Raw genomic sequence first — 16,560 nt, 5'->3', positions numbered from 1 at the left:
TCTTGTATGTGTTCATCATTTTACTAAAAAAAGATATTAGGAATTTTTTTCGTTTGAAGTACTTTTCCCCTTTGGTTGTTAAGCTATCATTAATTCTGTGTTTGTTCAGATTCCTATTCATAATATTGAGGCAAAAAGGAGTCATCTGCAGTCCTCCAGTATCTCAAATGTGAGGCCTTCCACATAGGAGATAAACAGAGAGTCTAGAACGGGTGGGATAGAAAGGAGATTTTTTTTTTCTGGTCCTCGAAAGGCCAGTAACACTGGAGATTCTAGTGATAAATCCAATAACAGTTATTTGATTGTTATTTGATCATCTCCTTTCAATAAATATGAAGAATGTAGTTGTCCTATCTTAAATATAACCACCTAGGATATATGCCACCTAGGGGGCATATATTTTATTATATGTTCCAGATGGCTCCAAAGAAAAGCAAAATGTAGGTAGATAGAAAGGAACAAAATATTATGTGTAACCAAACTGTGATTTTAGCAGGGAGAACACTGGCCTGGGAGTCGAGAGAACTGAATGCTGGTCACTGTGGAATCACCAGTGAGTTGAATCCTCTTGTCATGTATTTGGCTTTCTTGTACCTCAGTTTCCCAAGACTGAAATCTCATTCTGAGACTCATTGACCCCTTTTGTTTTAAATTTATTTTTTGACCCACATTTGTGACACAAAATCTTCCTAATTATTATGCATTTAACAATTCACTGTTCAGTAGCCATCAGATATTAAATGCAATAATTATTAGCTGCTTTAATGCTTCCCATTCTAATCATATCAGTGGGAAAAAAAAAACTGTGGATTAAAAAGGTTTGGGTTTATTATGCATTCAGTACTCAGAGAAATAATTTGTCATAGACGATAGCTTCAATCTAAAACCACTATGCTATTGACTCCCAGGTAATTCTCAAAAAGAATTAATTGTGCTGATGAAAGTATCTTCCTAATATATTCGTATTATATACTCATAGACTGTGTATCATTAAAACGCATGGTCTACCAAAATCACATTTTAACATCATTAGCTTTTAAATATTAGAAACAATCTCAATGTTTGGAAAAGTCTAGTGAGCATGATTACACTGGAGATTTTCAGACGCAATGTATCAGGGAATATAAGTGGGTTGAAGCGTCTGTGACATGTTTTACCATTTTTTGTATGCAGTTTTCATTGTCTTATAATAATAATGAATGGTGCAAAGATAATAGGTTGTTCTACCTTTTCTCCCCACTGCCTCCCCAGGACTGCACGGCACAGTTTCCCAGTCAGCTTGCTGCCAGGTGGTGTCTGTGATGTCAGGAGAGGATTTAGGTTTCCTCTCAGGGCCAGGGCATGGTAGTGGTGGGTTGGACCATGAAATTGCCATAATCGGTCAGAAAGGATTGCCTACTGGCCGTTGCATGGGGCTCAAGCTGAAGAGTGGGTGAGTGTGAATTCCAGCCCCGAGAGTCACTGGCAGGCCTTGGCCTGTGAAATGGGATCAACACCCACTTTGTAGTGTTGATGTAAGGCTTAGCCATGACGTCTTATAAGCACCGTGTCTGGCCATCGTAAATGTTCCACAAACAATTAGTAATACAGCCTTTTATCCGTGTAAGTAATTTAGGGAGTCTCTTTATTTTCTCTTTAGCCATTTCTGCATATTTGGCCAAGGTGACGGTGGCTGCAATGGAGAGATATGGGAAAATGTTCGGCCAGCATCCTTTTGAAAGCCCAGTAGCTTTAAAGGCCTTCTATTCCTGTCCTTGTATGCTCTGGCATGTCCTAGTAAGGTCACAGATAAAATTTGACACATACTGGGTTAGAATGTCTAAGTAGGAAATGTACTGAAGCAAATCAAGAACAGAGTCTAAAAAAATAATAATAAAAAATAAAAACCAAAGCGCCCAGCAAACATTCTGAACTTTTTTGGCAGGCGGATTGGACTGCCTGAATCCCCAGACTTGGAGTTATTAATAGGGGCTCATTTTGCCATATTTTTGGGCAGTTACATATTTATCTGCCCTACAGTGTGTGTGTGTGTGTGTGTGTGTGTGTGTGTGTGAGAGAGAGAGAGAGAGAGAGAGAGAGAGAGAGAGAGAGAGAGAGAGAGAGAGAGGCTTGCAAGGCTCGATGGCTTCCTGAAACATGTGCTTCCCCTGGAACAGAGCAGGGCAGCCAGGGTGCCATTTGGCCATTTGGGTGGCACGGGCCTCCCTGCACCCCCAAAGGCTCAGGCGATGCTCCCATCTGCTCTGGTGGAGTCACGAGCTGCCCCGCAGTAGTAATTCGCAGCTATTTATGACCGTTTTCATAGCGAAGATCTCGATTAGAAGGCTGTGTTTACATGCCGCGCAGCAGAGCGGCTCCATGAATCATTCCCACGGTAACCTTTGGTCACACCGACCAGCCAATTAATGAGAAACCAGCCCGCGGGCCGCGGCTGTGATTTACAGGCTCCCAGTTAGCCTTTCCTTTTCCTGAGCTGCTCTGCGGGGGAGACCCGGCTGGCCGCCCCTGCACAGCCTCCCTCCGGTCCTCCCTGCAGCCCCCGCCTGCGCCGGGGACCCGGTAAGTGCAGGGAGCGCTGGAAACACCTGCGGACGTCATGAAGCAAGCAGGGCTATTTTGGGGCGCCTGTTTATTTTCTTAGGGTCACCGCTCCGCCTGTGGACTCCAGCGAGGGGATCCTGAAGAGCTTGTTTGCGTCAAGACCAAGCAAAGCCCTTCCCTTTGTCCCTTGAAACTGACATGAGGTTTTAATCCGTTGTTGTCACATCCCGACTCTCTCCTCTGGTCTCAGGGTGAGGAGGGTCGGCTGAGACTCTCCCGTGAAATTAATGCAAAGCAACATGAAAGCAGAAAAAGTTTATGGGGCTCCTCTTGGCCATGCACTGGCTCTGTGACTTAGGAGGTCAAGGCAGCTAACCTTTGAATGTGAGAGGTTTGTTTTGTTTTGTGTGTGTGTGTGTGTGTGTGTGTGTGTGTGTGTTTTCCAAAATGGAACTCATCATAACCAGCTTGGAGAATTGTTTGCATTAATTTGGCTCACTTTGTGGGTCACTTTGGCTCAGGTTAAATTGAGACCCCAGAGAATGAGGTCTTTATTTATTTTATTTTTTATATGTTTCATTGCTTTTTTACAGATAGAGGAAGAGAGAGGGATAGAGACTTAGAAACATCAATGAGAGAGAATCATCCATCAGCTGCCTCTTGCACACTTCCTATTGAGGATGTGCCTGCAACCAAGGTACATGCCCTTCACCGAAATCGAACCGGGGACCTTTCAGTCTGCAGGCCGTCGCTCTATCCACTGAGCCAAACCGGTTTCTGCAGGACGAGGCCTTTAAAGCTCCTGGGCTTTAACAACACCCGGAGAAAAAGTACCCAGGTGTTGTTAAAGCCCAGGAGCTTTCACAGCCTGGTCCTCCGGGCCCGCAGGGAATTCATGTTACTCTGAAAAGAATTTTTGGAGGCTGGAGCAGGAGGAAGACGCAGTGGATGGTACTCGGAAGAGCACACCTGGTGAGGGCGGATGCCTCTGTCCCCCTGGCTCCCCCTCCCCTGGAAGCTGCTCACCCCGTCTTCCCTGTCCTGCTCTATTGAGACCGGCCAGGGGCCTCCTGTGGACCGTGACTCCTCTCTCCCCTGTTGTAGGGGACCTGGAGGTGGAGCTGAGCCAAAGTGGACTCAGACCTGCTAAGGAAGTCCCGCCCCCTGAGGGACTATCTCCAAGCCTAACCGGGTCCTTTTCTTTGCTGTGCCAGGCAGTGGGCTGGACAGAGGAGAGAGGCTGCCCTGCAAGATGCAGAGTCCGGGAAAGCTCTGTGGAGGAAGGGGAAGTCTTGTCTGGGTTTTGAACGACCAGCAGCATTCAGAGGAGGGAAGGCATTCCAAGTCAGTGAGGAGAATGAGCAAAGGGGGAAGGGTCTGTGGTGAGCCTCGAACAGGGAATCTTCCCCAGGGCTGGACCGCAGACTGGGAAGGAGAGATGGTAGCTGGGCTGCGGAGGTAGGTTGGGGTAAGGCCTTAGGTTTTATCCTGCAGTCAGTGCAGACATTGGAGGGTGGAGGCAGTATTTTAGGGAGGAAAGTGTGTGGTGCTGTGCATGTGGAATGGGTGGGGATAGACTTGGTAAGAAGGGCCTGTAGCCTGAAGTAATGGAGACCTGGGAATAAGAAAAAGGAAAATAAGACACACAGGGGTGGTTTTATGACTACACACGTTGATTATATGCAAAGGGGGGTGGAAACCATTGCTCAAAACGGAATGTTAAAATTTATTTTGTCAGTGCTTTACCCCGAACTGTCGTTCAGTGAATCCTGACTGGATTTTTGCGGGGAAAATATGTTCCCCCTTTAGAAAAGGTTCTAGTGAGAAGCAGCTCGAAAACTGCTTCTTAAAAAAACAAGTCACAGGGGAACATGAGTGATTGAGAGAGTGACAAAGTACGGGTGTCTCTCCGAAGAGCACACCAGGAGCTGATGCTTAATGGGGAAGGTTTTTGTCTCGTAGCGATTTTATTCCCTCATCAATATTGGAAAATACTTTCCGTGTCTTCCCAGAAAGTGTAGAAAAATATACTACTAATGATGCAGTTAGCAAGTTTTACCATTTTTAATTGAAGAACGTATGTGAGAGTTAGAAAATGAAATCTGGAAGAGAACTTAAATCCTCTTACGGAAGAGGAAAGAGGACAGGAGCGGGACAAGCCGCCCAGCGGGGTGTGCGGGCCCATTGCTAGGAGGTAACTGCTTTGACCCCTGCTCTCGTGCGCTTCTGCTCTGCCACAAGAACCCCCCAGGCCAGGTAATTGCTGATATGGAAGAGCTGGTCTTTTCCATGTCCTCTTTCTAAAATCAAGAACTGTTTTATCAGATACAATTCTCACATTTCTCCTTACCATTCTTACATTTCTCTCTTTCCTGTTTATGGAATTAAATAATTCACTGCGAGGGAATCCTTGTGTTAAAGATACCTTAATCCCAGGGGCATCGAGGGAAGGAAAGTGGGTGCGTATAGGAAAGTACTCTGGCCGGCCCACTCAACTGGGGTTCAAGGTAAGGCGAATTCGCCAAAACCAGTTTGGCTCAGTGGATAGAGCGTTGGCCTGCGGACTGAAAGGTCCCAGGTTCGATTCCGGTCAAGGGCATGTACCTTGGTTGCGGGCACATCCCCAGTAGGAGTGTGTAAGAGGCAGCTGATGGATGACTCTCTCTCATTGATGTTTCTAACTCTCTATCTCTCTCTCTCTCTCTCTTCCTCTCTGTGAAAAATCAATAAAATATATTTATTTTAAAAAGGTAAGGCGAATTCACAAAGCACCAGGAAACCTCTGGCTCTGGAATTCTGTGTGCCCACGTGGACTGTCCTCCCACCCCGCCGAGGAGAGGCATGGGGGCCCCTGCCAGGGAGTCACTGGGCCACTCCCCGCGCCCTTCCCTCTGTGCCAGTCTCTCTTCCATGCTTGGAGGGGGTTCTAGGATGATCCCAGTACCAAGTGCAACATGGGGGCAGGGTTCTCCACACCCCCAGCCAGTTCAATACCTGCTGAGTTTCCTACGGCTCAACTCAACTCCTGAGATGGCACCAGACTCCACTGGTTAAGGGCTCCGTCCTATAAGACTGCCCCTCGCCTCCGTTTCAGTCATCAATCACAAGCCCAGTTGTCACCTGGGCTTCTGACTCACCGACTACGGATTGGGGGTTGCAACTATCCCCCTCCTCGGGTTTGCTTAACTTGCTAATGCAGCTCACAGAGATCAGGGAAACACGACTTGTTAGATTATTGGTTTTTTGTCAAAGGATACCACTCAGGAGCAGCCAGATGGTAGCGATGCCTAGGGCAAGGCGTGGGGAAAGGGCACAGAGCTCCCATGCTCTCCCCGGGAGTGCCACCCTTCCCAGATCTCCTGGTGTTCACCCACCTGGAAGCTCTTCAGCCCCACCCCCACCCCACACTGTTAGGGTTTTATGGAGGCTTTCTCACATAAGCGTGATCCGTTATTCCATTATTAGCTCCATTCCCAGCCCCTCTCCCCTCCCTGGAGGATGGAGGGTGGGGCTAAAAATTCCAAAGTTTCTCACCATGACTTGGTCTTTCGGGTACCCAGCCCCCATCCAGGAGCCTACCCAGAGTCGCTCATTAAAACACATGCTTCTCTGCTGGAACCAGTTTGGCTCAGTGGATAGAGCGTCGGCTTGCGGACTCAAGGGTCCCAGGTTTGATTCTGGTCAGGGGCATGTGCCTTGGTTGCGGGCACTTCCCCAGTTGGGGGGTGTGCAGGAGGCAGCTGATTGATGTTTCTTACTCTCTGTCCCTCTCTCTTTTTCTCTGTAAAAAATCAGTAAAATATATTTTTAAAATGAATAAATAAAGTGTACATACAGCAAGAACATGTGCAGCTGAGGTTTTTGAAAGGCTGTAATTGTGAGCACAACCCAGTGAAGCACTCTAGTACAGCAGGTCCTCTTTTACCAACGAGCTTATGGTGAAGTTGGTCTCGTTGTGGGTAGTTGTGCTGCAGTTCCAAGAATCTGTCAGTGAGGTTCCAGGAGGGCTGGCTGCACTAGTCAGTATGTTTTCATTAGGATGTTGTTCCATTAAACTCGGGCCAATGAATGTGCTTTATGATACTTGCATTTCAAAATTGGGATAAAAAGATATAGTGCTAGCCCTAACCGGTTTGGCTCAGTGGATAGAGCGAGTGTCAGCTTGTGGACTGAAGGGTCCCAGGTTCCATTCCAGTCAAGGGCATGTACCTTGGTTGCAGGCACATCCCCAGTAGGGTATGTGCAGGAGGCAGCTGATGGATGTTTCTCTCTCATCAATGTTTCTAACTCTCTATCCCTCTCCCTTCCTCTCTGTAAAAAGTCAATAAAATGTGTTGTTGTTGTTTTTTTAAAAAAATAAAGTGATAGGTGGTTTCTTAAGTTTAGATCTTTCCTTCACTATTATAAAGGTCAACTTTTTCTGTAGCAAAGTTCCTTCCGGTTATCAGAGATGGTCGCATGTTTCAAAAGAGGACTATTTGAAACCTTCCGTCGTGTTTTTCTAAGTGGAACTCCTGGGAGGTTTTCCCCTTGTTGATTGTGGAGTGGAGGGAATGTACTCTGGGCTGCGATTATCTATACTCATCGCCTCTCCCCTAACTCCCCACTTATGCCTCTGGTTCCCTTACAGGAGACTTGAAACTATTTCCAGCTCAAGTAGATTTGAGTCCATTTTTGTCCCCTGCTGTCAGTGAGTCCACATTAATACAGAGAGCAAGTGCTCCATGTTGTGACTGTTTCTTAGGACGGATTCTTCCATGCAGCCGGGCTACCTGGGCATATCTTCATATAGATCCCTAGAAGTTCTGGTTTTCTTGCTTAATCTCCTCAAAGCAGCTTTCCTTACACCCTAATTTTTTGTTCTGAGTCAGTGGGGGAGGCGGACGGCCTTGATCTGGATATTCTTCATTATTGTTTCCTGTTCATGAAAGATTCTCAAAATTCTGATTGGTGAATGCCTGTGCCAGGTGTCAGGTCCAAGGAGTCACCCCGCTGCCTCCATGGAGGTTCTTCTCACATGTTTCTTGGCCCTTGGCGTTTCCTCCTCTGATTCCATCACTTGTCTTTCACAATAGAGGGGAGTCATCTTTAGAATCAGCCCTGTTATGTTATGTCCGTTTTCTTCTTGTCTCTAAACTTTATGCCTCTGATTGTTTAATTTTAGAAGTGTATAACATCGCAGGCCTCACACTGACTTTGTCTTCCTCTGGCAGATTTCTGACTGTAGGTAGAATTTGTTCAAATTTGGTTTCATCACGGTTCAGGTGTTAAAATGAAAACTACAATAAACTTTCAGCATGCCTTTAATCTTGATTTAAATCAGTCTAGATTGAATAAAAATGACCTATTTGATGTTACTTTAGTTTTGCACTTCCTAACTAAAGAATAGAATTAGAGGCAAAGACACTGTAAAAAGTTTCAGGAAGTTTAGAGCACTATACTTGATATTTCAGTCTCTGTTTGCATTTTTTTTTTTTTATCATCACCTGTGACTCTTTTAACACATCATTTTTCTTTTCTCCCTCTAAATGGGAATAGAGAGGGAGGGTTAAGCTACGTCAGTGATTCTCAACCCTGGCTGCACATTAGAACTATCTGAAAAACTTTAAATATATATATACTGGTGCCCAGCCCCGGCCCGTTAAATCAGTGCTCCAGGAATGAGATCTATGTATCAGTATTTTTGTAAAGAGCCCGGGTGATTCTGGCGGTCACAAACATGACCTCTAATAACCCTTGTAGTAAACATCGGTTTGACCCTAAAGCCTACTGAGACTTGGGCAGTGTATTAAACCTTTCAGTAATTTTTAAACTGAAGGTTCTACTTTATTTTTCCACATAATCAATGGTGTTTAGAACTGGCCAAAAATAGGTGGCTTGTTGCCGGGACCGGTTTGGCTCAATGGATAGAGCATCAGCTTGGGGACTGAAGGGCCCCAGGTTCGATTCCGGTCAAGGGCATGTACCTTGGTTGCAGGCAGATCCCCAGAAGGGGGTGTGCAAGAGGCAGCTGATCGATGACTCTCTTATCGATGTTTCTAACTCTCTATCTCTCTCCCTTCCTCTCTGTACAAAATCAATAAAATACATTTTTTTTTTTTAAATAAAAAAAAAATAGGTGGCTTGTAAGATGCTTGCTGGTGGCTGAGGTGTTTCATGAGTCCTCTTGCTTTTCCCACTCCTCCTCTGGTCTCCTTTCATCTCTAAATGAAACATTGGTATGGACTTTTTGGAAATAAAAAGTAAATGAACATACACTCTTGCTCACAGCAGTATTATTCACAATAGCTAAAACATGGAAGCCACCTAAGTGTCCATGAACAGATGAATGGATGAGCAAAATGTGAGGGAATGTGACTTTAATGTTGTGAATGGATATAAAGGAATATTATTCAGCCTTAAAAAGGAAGGAAATTCTGCTGAAACGAGTTTGGCTCAGTGGATAGAGCATTGGCTTGCAGACTGAAGTGTCCTGGGTTCAATTCCGGTCAAGGGCATGTACCTTGGTTGCGGGCACATCCTCAGTGGAGGATGTGCAGGAGGCAGCTGATCGATGTGTCTCTCTCATTGATGTTTCTAACTATCCCTCTCCCTTCCTCTCTGTAAAAAAATCAATAAAATATATATTTTTTTTAAAAAGGAAGGAAATTCTGACATATACTACAACATGAACTAACCTTGAGGATATTATATGTGAAGTAAGTCAGTCAAAAACAACACTGTATTAATCCCATAGATGAGATACTTAGAAGAGTCAAAATCATAGAGACCAAAAGTAGAATTGCAGTTGCCAGGGATTCGTGGCAGGTGGCCCGGGATAAGTTATTGTTTGATGGGTAAAGAGTTTCAGTTTTATAAGAAAAGAGTTCTGTGGGTGGGTGGTTGCACAATAATATGTGTTGAATGCCTCTCAACTGAACACTAAAAATAGTTAAGATGGAAAGACCACAGATACATATCTCTCCATGTCAAAAAATAAATAGGGTGGAGATGAAAAAATTTATATTTTGTGTATTTTACCACAGTAAAAAGAAATTTTCTTTTTAAGTAGATAAACCAAGGGGGATAAATAAATGCTCAATGTATCATATAAATCACTAACCCAGGGGACAGCCAAATTCCCTTCTTCTTGTCCCCACTTGGAGATTAAAATAAAAAACATTGGGTTTATCGTGTATAACGTGAGTTTTGCAGACATGGTTGCCAATGAAGAGGAAAATACGGAGCTTAAAATAAAACCCACTTCAATAAAAAAAAAATTTAATGTAATCCATAGCCCTTCAATCAACCAGTTCCTTCTCACTTACGCGCATATTTCACCCAGGAAGTGTTCGGTCACAGCTTGTGGTTGGCAAAGACAGTGTGTCCAGCACAGGGTCCAGCCCAGATTCACTAACAAAATATGACCTCTCTGCTGCACCGGGACTGTCTTCCTGGGAGGAGGACACCTCTGAGGCACACAGAGATACTCCGTGACACGCTGCTTTATTTCCTGACAGAAACCACGAGGGCGGAAGGAGCGGTCCTGCCTTGAACCTCACGCGGGAAGTGTCCTGGGAGCCCTTTGGGAGCACAATCAATGAAAGGGTCTGAGGTTCCCAGAGAAGCTGCTTTGATCACAAAAACATGAGCTTCCTTTTCAGAACAAACTACTGTTTTCTTTTGGGTAATTATTGACCAGGCTCTTCTCTGTTGAGTCCGTAGCCAGCCAGCACTGACCAGAAATGGGTCAAGGTGAAGCTTGCTTCCCCCAGGCCACAGATGCTGGGGAACGTGAGGTGGGAGCACAGAGGCCCCAGCTCTCCCGTTCAAAAGCCACGTGCGGCAGGGGGACATGGGATGCAGCTCTTTGACGTTTGGCTTACATAACTTCCCATTTCAAAGAGACGTACATTCCTCCTCCCACTGAATTCAGTTGCTTTAGAAGCACTCTGATTTCTTTTAAATTAATTTTTGTAAGACCTGGAGAGTATATTTAACATTCAGTTTACATTAATAATACAGGCCCGGGGACACTATGGACCTCATAGTTTGAATCTCCAGGACACAGAGAGGAAAGACCTTGTCCTAGATAAGCTCACGCTCCAGGGGCCACCGGCATCTACGGGAAAGGGGAAGACCATTTTTAAAATGCTTCCCAATGCCTCTGCTCTCTTTTTATGAGAGGAGGGAGATCTTCATGGTTTTCACTGACCCTCAGAGGAAATAAATACCTATTACATTTCCATGTATATGTTTACTAGTAGCCCTGCGCACGAATCCATGGGCCAGGAGGTCTCTGCCGCCCTCCTGTAGCTCCCCCTGCCCCACCCCCCTCCCATAGCTTGCTGCCCTGCCCCCTCCTATAGGTCTCCGCCTCCCGCTCGTAGTTTGATGCCCCACCCTCCTGCAGATCTGAGATCCGGTCTTAATGTGGTTGGTTGTTACACCTCAGGGCATAACGGACAATTAGCATATTCCTCTCTTATTATATAGGATTCTATATTTTTTAAATTGTGGTCAAATATGCATGACATAAAACTTACCATCTTAACCATTTTTTTAAGTGTACAGTTTGGTGGCATTAAGTACTCTCACATTATTGTGGTACTGCCATCCACCCACAGAACTCTTTTCATCTTATGAAACTGAGACTGTCGCCTCTAAACAATAACTCCCCATTCCCCCCTTCCTAGCCTCTGGCAACCACGTTTCTCCTTTCTGCCTCTGTGAATTTGACTGCTCTGAGGACCTCGGATAAGTGGAATCATTCGCTATTCTTTTGTGACTGACTTTTTTCTCTCGGCATGATGTCCTCAAGGTAGGGTTTTATTTATTTGTTTTTAATAAGAGCTAATACTTTCAAGTGCCTCATGAACAATCAACTGCGCCCACCCGTTCTACCTGAGATGTCCCCGTTTCTTTACCGGTCTTATTAGCAAGTCACGGCTCTCGGTGGTAAAGGAGTTGGTAAGATGTCATTTTGCACATACTCGAGGGAAATTAGCGGATTTTTTCATGAATCGTCTAGACACATCCAAAGCTCTGTGAGCTCTCAAAAACGCCAGCACCGCTCCTCTGGCTGCGGAGGCCGTGAAGCAGTTCCACAGGAGGGAGAGAAGGCAGCGGCCTGACTCAGAGCTGCCTCGCCAGCCCCCGGCCCACACAGCTCCGCATGGCTCTGCACTTGATTACGGGTGTGTACAACCATCTGGTCTGTGGGCTTAGCAGTAAGAATGAGAGGCTCAGGCTCTCCATGTCACATGTTGCTATATTTTATTTAACACTTGTTATGTGGTGGCCAACACTGCCCCAAGCACAGCATAAACCTGGAATTCTTCAATGCAGTCTCTGTCTCTGGTACAAGAGACACTTGGGCCAAACGTGCTTCAGGGGACTGGAGCCCGTTTCCTAATGCCTTTCAAATACAGAGTCTTGATTGTTGAAACTCTAACGGTAGTGATATAAAAAAAAAAAAAATTTTTTTTTAATAAGTGCTATTTTAGTAAAGAGTCTCCAGGCAAATTTCACTATACTTCATTAGATTTCTGACCTGGAGGAAAATGTATCCGTCCATATTCCATTGGTGTTAGTGCAGGAAATGAAGGTACCATTTCTACTCAATGTATCATTTGCTCTTTCTATTGAGCAAATCAGTGGTTTCAGCTAAAGAGTTGTTTGTGATTTTCATCACAATCTATATATTGGACTTTAGTAAACAGAACATTGCTTTTTCTTCGTAGGAAAGCCACGTCCAAGGTACATTATCCTATCTAATAAAAGGGTAATATGCAAATTAACTATCACTTCGTCACAAAGATGGCGGCGCCCATAGCAGCCGGGTTGCTGGACGCTGGCAGCGTCGCTCAGGCAACGAGCCCCAGTGTCCCGCACCCTCCAGTCCGCAGAGGGAGGGAGGGCAGGCCTCTGGCCAGAGGCTGGCCAGGGTGCAGGATGCTGACATTGTTGCAGGCTGGACTCTGGGACACACCCCTTCCCCATGAATGAATTTCGTGCACCGGGCCTCTAGTCTATAATAATAAAAGCGTAATATACAAATTGACCCAGCGACCCAACAGCAGAACGATGACCACGCTATGACCACGCCAAGGTGGATGTGATGCCATTGGTCCTGGGGGCCATGCCATCGCCCCATGATCACCCAGCAGAGGGATGCCCAGGATACCCTCTGTGGGGTGATCGACCAGGGGGCTCTGCAGAACAGGAGAACTGGCAGGATGTGTGGCAGTGGACCCAGGCAGCGTCAGGCCATGTTGGGTGTGGGTAGGGGGTGAGGCTGCAAAGCCAGCAGCCAGGAGAAGGAAGGCCTAACCTTGCATGAATTTCATGCCTGGGGCCTCTAGTTTTACCATAATGCCTTCCAATGTTGTAATCCTTTGACGAAAGTTTGTAAAGTCACATTATTTGCAAACATTCATAACAGACCTAATACTTGCCTTTCTCTTATGCTCTTTCAGAGTCCCCCGTTCTCCCCTGGGCTCCAAGGAGTATTGAGATTTTCAAGGGCTCCTCCCTTCAGTGAGAGACAAAAGTTCCATTTCTACAGTGTGCAGCAAACTTCTTGGTTACATAGCAGATAGTCGTTGATCTGCCCCTGGCACATCCTAACTGCCCTTCTGGGTGCAAAACCAAATAAAAATTTCTTTTTCTTTCTCTTTTTATTTTTAAGTTATTTTAAAATTATAGTTGACATCCAAAATTATATTAGTTGAGGAATACAACATAGTGATTACACATTTCTATACTTTATGCAGTGATTGTCATAATGAGACTAGTACCCATCTGTCATCATACACAGTTATTATGATATTACTGACTAGATCCTCTTTGCTGTACTTTATGCCCCATGACTTATTTTATAACTGGTAGTTTGTACTTCTTAATTCCTTTCACCTTTTTTGCCCATTCCTCCACTTCCCACCCCGCTGGCTGGCAACCATCAGTTCTTTGTATGAGTTTACTTCTGTTTTATTTTGTTTGTTTTGTTTTTTAGTGAATACCATATAATTTCACATGTCAGTGAAGTTATATGGTATTTGTCTTTTCCTGTTTTACTTCCCTTAGCATAAAACCCTCTAGATCTATCTATGTTGTCACAAATGGCAAGATTTCTTTCCATTTTACGGGTAATATTCCAGTGTGTGTGTGTGTGTGTGTGTGTGTGTGTGTGTACTACATATTCTTTATCCGTTCATTTATCAATGGATTGTGTGTGTGTGTGTGTACTACATATTCTTTATCCATTCATTTATCAATGGATTGTGTGTGTGTGTGTGTGTGTACTACATATTCTTTATCCATTCATTTATCAATGGATTGTGTGTGTGTGTGTGTGTGTGTGTACTATATTTCTTTATCCGTTCATTTATCAATGGATTGTGTGTGTGTGTGTGTGTGTGTGTGTACTACATTTCTTTATCCGTTCATTTGTCAATGGATTGTGTGTGTGTGTGTGTACTACATATCTACATATTCTTTATCCGTTCATTTATCAATGGATTGTGTGTGTGTATGTGTACTACATATTCTTTATCCATTCATTTATCAATGGATTGTGTGTGTGTGTGTGTGTGTGTGTACTATATATTCTTTATCCATTCATTTATCAGTGGACACTTAGGTCGCTTCCATATATTGACTATTATAAATAATGCTGCAATGAACATAGGGGCACATATATCTTTTCAAGTTCTTTGGATAAATACTCAGAAGTATGTGTATGAGTATTGTATATGTGCATATCTCTTAATTATTTATTGTAGTTACACATGATCTTATTAATTTTGCTTTTTAACCTTCATATTAGCTTTATAATTGGTTGATCCACTACTTTTACTAAATGTTTGCCTTTATCAGTGAGATTTTTTTCCTTATATTTTTTTATTTTTAATTTTAGCTTTTTCTTTTCCGCTTAAAGAAGACCCTTTAACATTTCTTGTAGTGTTGTTGAGTGGTAAGAAATTCCTTTAGCTTTTGCTTGTCTAAGGAATTCTTTATCTGTCTTCCAATCTAGTGATAAGGGCTGAATAGAGTAATCTTGGTAATAGGTTTCCCTTTCACCACTGTGAATGTATTGTGCTGTTTCCTTCTGGCCTGCAAAGTTCCTGCTGCAAAATCAGCTGGTAGTCTTATGGGATCCCTTGTACTACTAGATGCTTTTCTCTTGCTGCTTTAATTTTTTAAATCATTTTTTATTTTTCAATTACAGTTGATGTACAATGTTATATTAGTTTCAGGTGTACATCATAGTGATCAGACGTTTTAAAACTTACTAAGTGACCACCTTTAAAAATCTCATACCTGTTTGTCACCGTGCATAGTTATTAGAATACTGTGTGTGCCCTTCTGTTGGAGTTGGGCTCCAGTTGCTCCAGGCTTGCTTGTGGATGGGGCTGACTCTTAGGTGACTGGCTGCGAGGGCCAGCCAAGACTCATGGATGATCTGATGTGCCAAGGCTGACCCCACAGAGTGGAAATTGCTTTGGAGGGGCTACAGTGCTGGCCCCAGCTGCCTGTTGGGTGTGTCTGTTGTGGAGCCACTGGGTGGGGCTTGGTGCTGGCCTAGGCTGGCCACTGCTTGTGCTGGACTTGTGACCACTTGGTAGTTGCTATGATTTGACCTGAGGCCAGTGCTGCTTGTGTGGAAGGTCAGGAGCACACTTGGGAAAGGCTTTGGCCAGGGCTAGCAGGTTAGGTGGGGCAGGATCTCTGGAATGCTGGGATGGGGTGAACAGTGGTAGCCAGGTTAATGGAGAGTGACAGGTTTGGCACCTGCCTGCTCCAGGTCAGCCAGGTGGAAGGAGACCACAGCAAAAGAAACAAAGGAACAATGGCACCTGCCAGCTCTTCCACCTCAGGGAGAGTTTCCACCAATCCCTGTCCCTCCAGCCCTCCCCCTAATGTTAGTCAATCTAATTCCTCCCCACAGGTCCCAGGCACTCCTGGAACTGCTGCTTCCACGCTGGAGCTTGGAGCGGGTGAGTGTGTGCACCAATCCTTTAAGATAGGGGTGTCGAACTCAATCAGAGAAGGGGCCAAAATCTAAAATCCAGCCTAAATCGCGGGCCGAATGGTTTACTGAACAGTCATAAACTGACAATGTCATAAACTGACAGCGGAGTGCAGTGATGACAGCGCGGTGCGGGCCACATTGCAAGGCCTGGCGGGCTGGATTTGGCCCGCGGGCCTTGTGTTTGACACATGTGCTTTAAGAGCAGTGCCTCGGTCTCCCCCGCCCTTTGTCTCTCTCTGATATGATCCCTGTTGGTTTTCAAAACTAGATGTTATGGAGACTCCTCTTCCCAGCACAGATGCCCTAGACTGGGGATCCTGGTGTAAGGGTGGGACCTACTCATTCCTCAGGGAAACCTCCACAGTTATGTTATCCTTTCCATTTATGAATTGCTACATCTGACCAGGCTATGTCTCTGCCCCTCCCACCCTCAGTGTGGCTTCTTTTTTTATATCTTCAGTTATAGGAGTTCTGTTCAGCCAGTTTTCAGGTGGTCAGGGGTGGTTGTTTTATATTTAGCTATAATTTTGATGGGTTTGTGAAAGGAGGTGAGTTCAAGGTCTACTTGCTCTGCCATTTTGACTTTGCATCTCAAGACTTTCTCTTTCTGTTAACTAATATTTCCCCACTCTTGGTAAGTTTGTCTTTATAGTCTATTACCAAATACTGGCTAGTAGAACTATAATGGCTTTCCTTACTATCACACACGGTCTCCTTCCAATTAAACAGGATGTCTTGTTCATCCCACAAGTGAATGCTGAGTACTGAGTTAGGTCTCTAGAATACACTAAAGTGGGTCAGATGGAGTCCTCATCCTAAAGGAGTAGGGAAAGGGTTTATACTTCCTTGCTATAACACAAGTCAGGGTATAATATGTATTATAAGAGTAGGCTATGGGGATTCAAAAGATGAGCAGATCTCTGAATTCAAGATTCACAGATGAGGAGTGAAAATAACCAACTTTTCTTGAACATTTATTATGAGTCAGGAACTGTGTTAGATAGTTT

The 16,560-nt window shown here is 44.6% G+C and overlaps 1 protein-coding gene across 2 annotated transcripts in view; it reads left to right on the top strand.

Moving 5' to 3' along the window:
* PCED1B (PC-esterase domain containing 1B) overlaps window positions 1-16,560 on the top strand; it is a 129,469-nt gene that overhangs the window by 18,916 nt on the left and 93,993 nt on the right. For both annotated transcript variants that reach the window (XM_084876665.1, XM_084876664.1), the window contains exon 2: window positions 15,470-15,518. The gene's annotated coding sequence lies outside the window, so the exon portion shown is untranslated. The remainder of the gene's footprint in view (window positions 1-15,469; window positions 15,519-16,560) is intronic.

The sequence above is a fragment of the Pipistrellus hanaki genome (assembly GCF_964339955.1).
Source record: "Pipistrellus hanaki genome assembly, chromosome: 3".
In the NCBI taxonomy this organism is placed as follows: Eukaryota; Metazoa; Chordata; class Mammalia; order Chiroptera; family Vespertilionidae; genus Pipistrellus; species Pipistrellus hanaki.
Note: the sequence above shows the minus strand (reverse complement) of the source record. Positions and strands in the feature narration are given on the sequence as shown.